General features: G+C 37.5%; 1 protein-coding gene across 2 annotated transcripts in view; it reads left to right on the top strand.

The window, feature by feature from the left end:
- Positions 1-12,324, top strand: part of RNF2 (ring finger protein 2) — a 56,302-nt gene that overhangs the window by 12,734 nt on the left and 31,244 nt on the right. The window contains exon 1 of one of the 2 annotated variants that reach the window (XM_060131693.1): positions 295-566. The exons of the other annotated variant lie outside the window; for it this stretch is intronic. The gene's annotated coding sequence lies outside the window, so the exon portion shown is untranslated. Of the gene's footprint in view, positions 1-294; positions 567-12,324 lie in introns of those variants that run through there. 2 annotated transcript variants of the gene reach the window in all.

The following is a 12,324-nucleotide window of genomic DNA, read 5'->3' as shown; positions in this document are numbered from 1 at the left end:
CGTCTTCTCGATCTTTGTCTCCATTCTTTTTCCGAAGTCTTCGATCATCTTCACTATCATTATTCTGAATTCTTTTCCTGGAAGGTTGCCTATTTCCACATCATTTAGTTGGTTTTCTGGCATTTTATCTTGTTTCTTTATCTTGTATATAGCCCTCTGCCTTTTCATCTTGCCTGTATTTCTGTAAATGTGGTTTTTGTTCCACAGGCTGCAGGATTGTAATTCTTGCTTCTGCTGTCTGCTCTCTGGTGGCTGAGGGTATCTAAGAGGCTTGTGCGAGCTTCCTGATGGGAGGGACTGATGTGTTTTGCTCTGGTGGGCAGAGCTCAGTAAAACTTTAATCCTCTTGTTTGCTTATGGGTGGGGCTGGGTTCCCTCCCTTTTGGTTGTTTGGCCTGAGGCGACCCGACACTGGAGCTTACCCAGCTCTTTGGTGGGTCTAATGCGGACTCTGGGAGGGCTCACACCTTGGAGTACTTCCCAGAACTTCAGCTGCCAGTGACCTTGTTCTCATGGTGAGACACAGCCACCCCCCACCTCTGCAGGAGACCCTCCAACGCTAGCAGGTAGGTCTGGTTCAGTCTCCTGTGGGGTCACTGCTCCTTCCCCTGGGTCCCGATACGCACACTACTTTGTGTGTGCCCTCCACGAGTGGAGTCTCTGTTTCCCCCAGTCCTGTCAATGTCCTGCTATCCAATCCCGCTAGCCTTCGAATCTGATTCTCTAGGAGTTCCTCCTCCCGTTGCCGGACCTCCAGGTTAGGGAGCCTGACGTGGAGCTCAGAACCTTCACTCTGGTGGGTGGACTTCTGTGGTATAAGTGTTCTCCAGTTTGTGAGTCACCCACCCACCAGTTATGGGATTTGATTTTATTGTGATTGCCCCCCTCCTACCATGTCATTGTGGCTTCTCCTTTGTCTTTGGATGTGGGGTATCTTTTTTGGTGAGTTCCAGTGTCTTCCTGTCAGTGATTGTTCAGTTAGTTGTGATTCTGGTGCTCTCGCAGTGAGAGCACGTCCTTCTACTCCGCTATCTTCAGTGTCGATCTTAAAATTTTTAACTGACATATTTGTGAAGAAAGCATGCCTCATAGAATTAGTGGAAAGATGCTTTTTTATTTTTGTGAGGTACTGTTCTCTAGGAATGTTTCCTCTTGTGATTGTAAAATAATGGAAGCATGTTAAAGGCTCTCAAATATTGATAGTTGAATTTTGTCTAAAATATTAAGACTAAATTTCTCCATTCTTAATGTTATTATGATCAGTTATGTTTGTATTCAGATGTGGGTCTCATTTACCAGTTTGAGTTAACTAGTCATAATTTATCAGTTTAGTGTCCTGAAATATTTTTTTTTTCTGAGAAGTCTCTATATCTTGAAAATTTAATGTTACAGTTTTGTATAATTTAAATAACATGATTGTCAGTTCAGTTTACTTCATTCTGAAGCCTTTGAGTCAAGGATACTGGAATAATTGATTTAGGAGAATTAAGACAATACGGTTGTGCCAGTGAGAAAAAAACAGTTTTTACAGAGTCAAGAAGCTGTCATTCACTTCTTAAATGGATTGTTTTTAGTTTTAATCCCTATGTGCAAAATAGTGCTTAGTCCTTTGAAAAGTAATTAAGAGCTAAGAATGGGAAAAAAATCCATGAATTAAGTTGTCTTTTTAATGAAATATAATAACTTTCAGTTGTCACTTTATTAATTAAAATTTTTTTACTGGAAAATTTAAGAAATGGAAAAAATCATGCTTTCAATACTCAGTTTTAATTGCTCTTAAATTTTGATGTATTTCCCTTTGGAAATAAATTTTAGCCTTTGGCTTTTGTTTTGTTTGAAACATAGTTTTAACTGTCTTTTGTATATAGACTTAAATTTATGTTTATTTTAAAATCTAACTTTAGATAACACTAACATTTTCTATGCCGTAACCAATTTGGTAACATTTTTGATGATTACATAATATTTCAGGTGGATGTACCATAGTGTATTTATACACTTCCTTGTGGTTGGATCCTAAGGTTCCTTTTAGCTTTATGTTGATGGTAGGGAAGTACAACATTCATTGTGGCAACCAGATGGAAGTAATTAACAAGTAGTACCTATTGTCTGCATAAGTTTATCTTTGCAAGAATAAACCTGTGTCTTTTTAATTGAAGTATAGTTGATATACAATGTTGTGTTAATTTTTGCTGTACGGCAAAGTGATTCAGTTATATGTATACATACATTCTTTTTTATATTCTTTTCCATTATGGTTTATCACAGGACATTGAATATAGTTAGTAGGACCTTGTTATTTATCCATTCTATATATACTAGTTTCCATCTGCTAACCCCAACTCCCTATCCTTCCCTCCCTCACTCCCCTCTCCCTTGGCAACCACAAGTCTGTTCTCTACGTCTGTGAGTCTGTTTCTGTTTGATAGCTAGGTTCAGTTGTGTCACATTTTAGATTCCACATTTAAGTGATATCATATGGTATTTGTCTTTCTGACTTTACTTTGTATGATAGTCTCTAGGTCTATCCATGTTGCTGCAAATGGCATTATTTCATTCTTTTTTTTATCTCTGAGTAGTACTCCACTGTATATATATATACCACATCTTCTTTACCCATTTATCTGTTATAGACACTTAGCTTGCTTCCATGTTTTGGCTATTGTAAATAATGCTGCTGTGAACATTGGGGTGCATGTATCTTTTCGAATTATAGTTTTGTCTGGATATGTGCCCAGGAGTGGGATTGCTGGATCATATGGCAACTCTATATTTTTAGTTTTTGACGAACCTCCATACTGTTCTCCATAGTAGCTGTACCAGCTTACATTCCCACCAACAGTGTGTAGGAGGGTTCCTTTTTCTCCATATCCTCTCCAGCATTTGTTATTTGTAGACTTTATGATGGCCATTCTGACTGGTGTGAGGTAGTGTCTCACTGTCGTTTTGATTTGCATTTCTCTAATAGTTAGCCATGTTGAGCATCTTTTCGTGTGCCTGTTGGCCATCTGTATGTCTTCTTTGGAGAAATGTGTCTTTAGGTCTTCTGCCAATTTTTCGATTGAGTTGTTTGTTTTTTTGTTGTTGAGTTGTATGAGCTGTTTATATATTTTTGAAATTAAGCCCTTGTCAGTTGCATCATTTGCAAATATTTTCTTCCATTCCATAGATTGTCTTTTAGTTTTGTTTATGGTTTCTTTAACTGTACAAGAATTTGTAAGTTTGATTGGGTCCCATTCATTTATTTTTGCTTAAAATAAACCTGTCTTTGATGGCAGTGGCTTGTTGTGCAGTACAGCTGAAGAAAACTGAGAAGCAGTTAGAGAAGGTAGCCTCCATTTCCCTGTTTAAGATTTGGAATTCTTTTTTAGACAGTGTGTAGCCAGTGTTTTTGACCTTCAGTCCAAGGATCTCTTAAGGATCCATGAGTAGTCTGGAATTTTGCTTGTGTGTTCTTTTGTATTTTTTTTTTTTTGGTATTCTGCACCCCACCCCCCAGAGATGAGAGTTTCCTAGCTTTCATCAGATTCTCAAGGGGCATATAGACTCAGAAAAGTTAAGGGCCATGGACTTACAGGATTTTGTTTAAAAAGTGGAGGTAGAGGGAAAAATATATTTAAAAAGTGCCTGAAAACAGTAAAACAGTGCTTGTTGTATCAAATTACTGTTAGTTTTCCTTTCCGTTTATTGTTCAATAATATTGAATCAGTTTTCCTTAGGAGAGAAAGGGTTTTGCTGCTTTCGCTACTTAAATTCTTCTTTACTGTAGTATTATTATGGTTTTCTTTTTTTAACATTGGTTGTTTGAAGAACTCACATTAAGATTTTCAAAGTCTAATTGCTAATAAGTAACTTTGCCCTAATAGACATATACCTATGTCTATATATTTTTAATGTATGCATATTTGAATATCTTTTTAAATTGCTAACCAGGAACTCTGCCGTAATGGACATTAAAAATATATGTATACACACACACATATATATCACCTAAAACATGCTCATTTTACAGATAAAGAGGATAAGAGGTATATATCGACTTGCTCAGTCATGTTGATTTCTAGTATATATGAGCTATGCCAGATTTTTGCTGCTTTTATGAATCTAGAGGTTATGCTAATCTTTATATTTATTAGAGCTATAAGACATCTTTCTATCCTTAAAGTTTCTGGTTTCTTTTTTCTTCATCTAAGACCCCGGCCTTTGAAACTGCAGGAGCTGCTTTTTGCCAGTTTTAAACTTTTTTTGATGCAAGTTGCAGAAACCAGGAGATAGGGGCAGAAGAGAAATCAGTTTACCTTTTGAAATTGTATCAAGAGCCCAAAATGAGAATTGAGGTCTCCTGAATCCCTGTCTGGCTGCTACTGTTTTCCATAACAGTTGCTTTTCTGCAAAAGAAAATCTACCCTAAGTAAAGGGACACCAGAAACACATTCTTTACTTCTCCAATCTTATCTATTGTTTTAAAACTGTTAAAATCTGTGCTTGTTGTATTTTGGTAATAATAGTAATGGGAGTTGAAAAATAGAGGGAAACCCCCTCTACAAACTCCAGCAACTCTGGAGTTATCTTCTAAAATAGAACTTTTACATAGCTATGATTGTAGCACAAATGCAAGTTAGTGGCCTCTCTCATCTCTTTACCTTACAAGTATTACTACTTATTGCATATGGTATTAATAATTGTTATTTTTAATGATTGAAGAAATTTCCCGATGTTGATGTTGCAGCAGATGTCTCCATGTTGATGGCATTATTATTGTAGTAGTAGTAATAATAATAATTGGCGTGGTAGTTAAAGGCATGGCTTTCTTAGATAGACCTGAGTTTGAGTCTTTCCTCTGACCCTGTGAGACCTTTAAACAAGTTGCTTGCTTGTTTGTTTATTCAGTTATTTATATTTTGGCTTGATTTCCTTATTTATTAAATGCGGGCAGTAATAGTACATATTTCATAGGGTTGTTAGAATTAAGCAAGATTTCATATAAAGTGGTAAATACTCTGTAGATGTTACCTATTATTATTAATAGCATTATTTTCTGGGACTGGTATTACTGGGTGCAAGAATATGAATGTTTTGTATCTCTGGAAATGGATTGCCTAGCTGTTTTCTGAAAGGGTTATTCCAGTTGCTGTTGGGAGAATGTGGAGGCATCAGCCTTCAGCTTTCTTATCTTTCTCAATCTTATTTTTTCTTTTCTGCCCTTGTCAGAAATTTAGACCCTGTTGGTATATTTTCTGTGACACAGGGAATGTTGCTGTTACTTTGTACATTGTTACTTGCTAAAGCTAATGTGTGTTCATCAGCAATTCTGCTGCTTCTGACAGGAATCTGCACTTGATAGGCATTTCTCTTCCCAAGAAAGGATGACAACCTTGGTATACCACTTTTCAAAAGTTGTTAACGTCAGACTTCCCTGGCGGTCCAGTGGTTAAGATGCTGAGCTTCCAAAGCAGGGGGCGTGGGTTGGATCCCTGGTCGGGGAACTAAGATCCCATATGCTGTGCAGTGCAGCCAAAAAAAAAGTTGTTAACATCTATTCTGACATGTTGGGTTTTGGACTAAAAGTCGTTAGTTACTAGAATTCTCTTTTTAGCTTTGCCATTAATGATAAGCATATGTAAATCTTTAAGCTTTGCTTTATGCTTTACTTGTGTTTCATATCTCTCTCTCAAAAATAGAAATACAAATCTGTTTCTGCCGTTAAATCTGCAGGTTTTTATTGGGAGCCAACCATGTATGCTGATGGCATAGAGCAACAGTCCACAGTCAGTAGTAAGCTGGTTACGCACATCAGTATGCTCCCCTGTTTACAGTTTCCTGTAATCTGGGTACGGATGTGAAGTGAAGTTGGTACTCCCTCTTGCTCTACTTAGGAACTCAGAATTTTTCTGCTCTGCTCAGCAAATTATCAATGTCCTTTGTGTCTCTTGGTCTTGTAGCATGGGGAGAATGAAAATTAATCTCTCTCTAAGAATGTGGTTAGTTTGTGGTATAGAGCTGGTGCATGTTCAGGGCTGAGGACCTAGATTATGCTAGAGTTTGAGGTCTAAACTATAGTACTAGTGAGTCAGTAGTTAGGCAGTAGGTCGCTAGATTCAAATAATTGATTGAAGCAGTTGACTGGGAACCCCTTAGGCAAGCAGAGGTTGACACATGTTAGAAGAGTTACAGAATCCAGACTGGCAGATGATAACCAGGAGGTAAAGCGCCACTGTTAAGGACTGTCTTGTCAGAGGGACAGACAACTAAGAATTCAGGAAATCAACAAAAATGGGAGGTTCTGACCAAATGGAGCAAAGAAGAAAAAAATAACAGGAGGAAAAAGCAAACAAAACCCGCCACGCGTACAGCCTCTAGCACAAAGATACCAGTTCAGAGGAAAATGTATAGCTAGCTCACTGTTTAAAGTATGTATGCAAGCATACCAGATGAATGTGGAGAGCTATGGTATCAGCTCTTTTCTTTAAGACAAGGAAAAAAGTGCAGAAAGCTTTGTATATGACTTGGAATGCTGGACTGTGAACTTTAATGCACAATACGCCTCTTTTTGACCTGCTTTGAAAAGAAAAGAGTGGAGGAAACGACTGGTCGAGGTTGGTTGAAGTGTTCAAGTTGCTAAAGGTAGAATACCTTCTTAGCTCAAGAGGACGCGACTGTGTTAGGCTTTGTACTATTAAGGATATTTAAGCAAGCTTTTTTGTTTTGTTTTGCGGTACCCGGGCCCCTCACTGTTGCAGTCTCTCCCGTTGCGGAGCACAGGCTCTGGACGCGCAGGCTCAGCGGTCATGGCTCATGGGCCCAGCCGCTCCGGAGCATGTGGGATCTTCCCGGACCGGGGCACGAACCTGTGTCCGCTGCACCGGTAGGCGGACTCTCAACCACTGCGCCACCAGGGAAGCCCTTAAGCAAGCTTTTTGATCCACAAAATATGAGAGCTAAGGGGGCTCTTGATATTACTTAATGTAAATTCTTAAACTTAACAAATAAGGAAACTAGATCCTCAGTTAAAGTGACTAGCTTTAGTTCACCCAAGAATTTGGAAGCAGACCTTCTTTACTATTTGAGTATATTTGTAGAAGATTTGTGGCTATTCCTGTTTCAGTAACCGATCTTCCTATTATCAAATTGTCTCCACCTAGTGGCAACAAATATTTTGCAAGGCTGAGTACAACCACTGGGGAAAAAACTGCAGGGGGCCTTTATTCCTCACTGCTTTTGAGGAAGTCAGCCTGGTGACAGTTGTGTTGTTTTGGGGAAGGGAAAGGAGACAGTGTGCCTAATGCTTAGTACATTTTCCGTAACCTTATAGGAATTTGTAAACTCTTTATACTTGAATTAGGCAGCACATTTATCGTTGACCATGTAAGAAGTTCGTGTGTTAAGCTTGTACTCTTTTCATGTACACACACACACACACACACACACACACACACACATACATATTATATAAACAAATATGTATATATACTCACATATATACTTTTTCCCCCTCTTTTCCCATCTTTATAATGAGTTAAAAAATAGCATGATAACTTCATCTGGAGAATAGATGAACTAAACAATAAATGATGTTGGGACAATTGCCAGTGATGTTGGCGGGGGGCTCTGTGGAGGGGAACAGGTCCCAGCCTTTGTAAAAAATGAAATTCTGAAAGTATTAGAATAAAGTATGAGTGGATGGTGGATATTGTGTACAATTTTAGAGTATGAATTAGCTTTCTAAAGAAGCCATAGAGGAAAAGATAAATACATTAAAAATATATAAAAAATAAAATCTATGGCCTAAAGAAGCCAAAGGCAAAAGACAGCAAACTGGGGGAAAATATTTAACAGTCATGACAAGCAAAAGGTCAATTTCCTTAACAGAAAAAGTTCTTACAAATTAATTTTTTAAAAAACTAATAGAAATGGATATGAATAAGTAATTGACAGACCCCCCCCCCCCCAAAATGGCCAACAAAGCTCTGAAAAGATACTCAGCTTCACTCATGGTTGAAGCCTTGCAAATTAAAACAACAATGAAATATCATTTCCCACCGATCAGATTTGGCAGGCTTTTTAACAGTGTTGCTAATTCTTAATTGGTAAAAGGGTACATTGGTCTAGCAATTTAGCAGTATTTGTCTGAATAAAAAAAGTTACCTGCTTTTTGATCCAGTAATTACACTTTTAGGAATTTGCCTAGGCAACATCTTATCTAATATAATTTTCTGTCAAATGTAAAGTCAGCAAAACATACATTAAACTAATAAATGAATGAATGAATGAATGGTAAACCACATCTTTATTGGGGAACAGTTTCAGGAACTTATAGTATCATTTGGAAATGCCAGGAGTTTCCTAAGGTCACTTAAAACTAATCTTTAGCTAGAACAGTTCTCAACCCTGGCTATACATAAAAACCATCCAGTTGGCTTTCTAACCATACCAAGAGCCCCAGAAATAATGATTCAGTTGCTCTGAAGTGGGACCTTGGTATCAGAATTGTATCAGAGCTCTCCAGGTGATTCCTGTATGCAGCCAAATTTGAGAACTACATCTCTAGATTAAGGTTGTTTTTCCTGTGAATACATTAATTTTCTTCTGGCAGAAGTTAAGACTTTATTGGGCAAGTAAGCTGAAGTTCATATTTTTTCCACCTTGTCCCACCCTGCCTTTGACTTTCGCTTACAATTTGGGTTCAGCTGGTACGTTAGTTTCCTATTGCTGCTATGACAAACTACCACAACATAGTGGCTTAAAAATAACACAAGTTTGTTATCTTACAGTTCTGACAGCCAGAAGTCTACAGTGGGTCTTGGGGAATTAAAATCAAGGTGTTGACGGGGCTGTGTTCCTTCTGGAGGCTCTAGGGGAGAATTCATATCCTTTTCTTTTTTAGCTTCTAGAGGCTGCCTACACTCTTTTGGCTCATGAATTCTTCCTGCATCGTCAAGCCAGCACTGTAGCATCTTCACATTTCTTTCTTTGACCTATACCTCTGCCTCCATCACATTGCCTTCTCTCTTTTAAGGACCCTTGTGATTACACTGGGCCAAATCCAGATAATCCATAAACTCCCCATATCAAGATTGTTGATTTAATCACATTGGCAGAGTCCTTTTTGCCATGTGTGGTAACATGTTCACAAATTCTGGCCATTATTCAGCCTGCCACAGTTGGAGACCTAATTCAGAAGCCGCTAAAAATTTACAAATGGAATATTTTATTGTATTTTAAATTGATATCATATTGCAGCCCAAAGGAAATTAGCCTTTTTATGGTAAGTTATGATTAATGTTTATTGCCCCTCAGAAACAATCTGCAGTTTTTCTTTTATTGTTAGAAATGTGGGTTGGATAGGCTAGGCATTCTTGTTTCTATTATAAAATCAATAATAGCTATCATATATTCTTCACAGAATGGTACAAAATAGGTACATACTTTATTTCAACCCTGGTAGGATTTTTTTTTTTTTTTTTTTTTTTTTTTTTTTTTTTTGCGGTACGCGGGCCTCTCACTGTTGTGGCCTCTCCCGCTGTGGAGCACAGGCTCCGGACGCGCAGGCTCAGCGGCCATGGCTCACGGGCCCAGCCGCTCCGCGGCATGTGGGATCTTCCCGGACCGGGGCACGAACCCGTGTCCCCTGCATCGGCAGGTGGACTCTCAACCACTGAGCCACCAGGGAAGCCCCCTGGTAGGATTTTATACTTTGATATTTGTAGTATCTCCAAAGAGTAGTTTATAGCAGGGTTGAGGTTCACCAGTAGGTTTCTTCCTATTGCTGAGGAGTTGTTTTCGAACCAGCTGCAGATAATCCATAAAGATTGATATATGGTGGGATAATTTTAACTACTTCTGTTCCTACACCTGTGAGTTCAGTTAACAAGCCCAGAATTTCCTTTGACCCTTACTCCACTTTTTCTTTTTACACTGCGCATTCCTTTCTCTTATAGTTTTGGCTAATAAAAGCTGAAATTTCCCACCAGAACCTTTCTTTCTTCAGATGGGTTTATTCTTCTGGATGACCTTGCATGTACCTTATGTGCAACAAGTCCAGAACTGAATTCACCTTCTCATCCCTTCCTAGAAGATGCGTACCATTTCCTGTTTAAAAAACATTTAAAATATTTTTTTCTTGCTGTAAAATATATACTATGTAAAATTTACCATTTTTAATCATTATTAAGCATAGTATGAAGTAGCATTAAGTACATTAACACTGTTAATGTAACTGTTACTACTATTTATTTCCAGAACTTTTTCATCATCCTACACTGTAACTACTCATTACCAATCCACCCCCGCCCCCAGCCCCTAGTAACCACTATTCTACTTTCTATGAATTTGACCATTCTAGGTACTTCATATAGTGGAATCGCAATCTTCATTCCTTTGTGTTTGGCTTATTTTACTTAGTATAATGTTTTATTTATTTATTTAATAGTTTAATGTATTTTAATAGCAAACTTAACAGGAAGAGCACAGAAGACAGACAACATTAAAAACATGTACTTGCATATAGGACAACTCAGAAAAGCATAGTGAATGAATGGAATCTACTATATGATAAAAATGCTACAAACACCATTTAGTTGCAGTCAGTAAGAAATTTACTCGTTTTAAAAGAATACAAATGCTGGCATTGTCCAGAAAAATTTAACAGGTTTATTTATAATTGTTATAAAGTTGAACTGCTGAGACATTTTGACTTGCATTAATGCTTTATGTCCTCTCATTTATATTAAAAATTCACACACAAATGAAAATGGAAAAACTGCCAGTACCTGATTTCTGTCCCCTATTTTTCCCGTCATGTACTTAGGTACTTTTTGACCTCATTGGGGGGTGGGGGGGATCTAACATTCAGAACCACCAGTAACAGGAGGATAGCGTTCTTTGATGTGCAAACGTTTTTAATTTTAATAGAGTCCTATTTATCAGTTTTTGCTTCTGTTGCCTATGCTTTTTGTGTCATATCCAAAAAATCATTGCCGAATTCAGTGTCATGAAGAATTTCCCCTGTGTTTTCTTCTAAGAGATTTATAGTTTTAGCTCTTACATTTAGATCTTTTATCCATTTTGAGTTAATTTTTTTATGTGGGATAAGGTAGGGGTCTAACTTCATTCTTTTGCGGGTAGATAGCCATTTTTTTCCAGTAACTTTTGTTGACAAGACTGATCTTTCCCCATTGAATGATCTTGGCACCCTTGTCAATGTAATTGACCATAATACATGAGGATTTACTTCTGGGCTTTCTGTTCGATTCCATTGGTTGGTCTGTATGTCTGCCTTTGTGCCAGCACCAAATTATTTTGAATATTGTAGCTTTGTAGCAAGTTTTGAGATTAGGAAGTATGAGTCCTCCAACTTGTTCTTTTTCAAGATTATTTTGGCTATTTGGGGTCCATTGAGATTCTATATGAACTTTAGAGGGAATTTATTTTTTCTGCAAAAAATATTGTTGAGTTTTTGTTAGGGATTGTACCAGATCTGTAGATTGCTTTGGGTAGTATTGTCATCTTAACAATATTAAGTCTTCTGATCTATGAACAAGGGATGGGATATCTTACCATTTATTTATGTCTTTAATTTCTTTTAGCAGTGTTTTGTAATTTTCAGTGTACAAATCTTTTTTCTCCTTGGTTAAATTTATTCCTAAGTATTATTCTTTCTGATGCTTTTGTAAATGGAATTGTTTTATTGATTTCTTTTTCAGACTGTTCATTGTTAGTATATGGAAGGTCAGCTGATTTTTGTGTTGATTTTTTTTTTCCCCCCTCTGCAACTGTTGAATTCATTGATCAGTTCAGTTTTGAACATTTTTTTGGTGGAATCTTTAGGGTTTTCTACATATAAGATCATGGCATCTGTTAACAGATACTTTTACTTCCTTTCTAATTTGGATGCCTTTATTTCTTTTTCTTGCCTAATTGATCTGGCTAGAACTTCCAAAAATACTTTGAGTAGAAGTGGTGAAAATACCATTTCCTGTTTTATCTCACTTTCTTAGCTTCAACATCTTAAAAAACCCACAAGCTTGTGGCTCTACTCTCCTCTTTTCTTATTTCCTATATCCCATGTATTTTAGCTTCTCAGTATTTTTCAGCTCTGTTCCTCCTAAGTCCTTATTATTACCAGCCCCATTCTAGGCATTTCTTATTTGGATACTAGCCTTTAACTAGTATGCCTCCCTCATCTTCCACTGTTGCCAGAGTTGGTCTTTTTGTCCTAAATGCAAATCTGATCTTGTCATTGCACTGTGAATTTCTCCTGACACCTTTGCATGTCATATTGGGCCTCCCTGGTCTCACCCGCAGTTTAATTCTTCAGCCTCACTC

The sequence above is a fragment of the Lagenorhynchus albirostris genome, chromosome 2 (assembly GCF_949774975.1).
Source record: "Lagenorhynchus albirostris chromosome 2, mLagAlb1.1, whole genome shotgun sequence".
In the NCBI taxonomy this organism is placed as follows: Eukaryota; Metazoa; Chordata; class Mammalia; order Artiodactyla; family Delphinidae; genus Lagenorhynchus; species Lagenorhynchus albirostris.
Note: the sequence above shows the minus strand (reverse complement) of the source record. Positions and strands in the feature narration are given on the sequence as shown.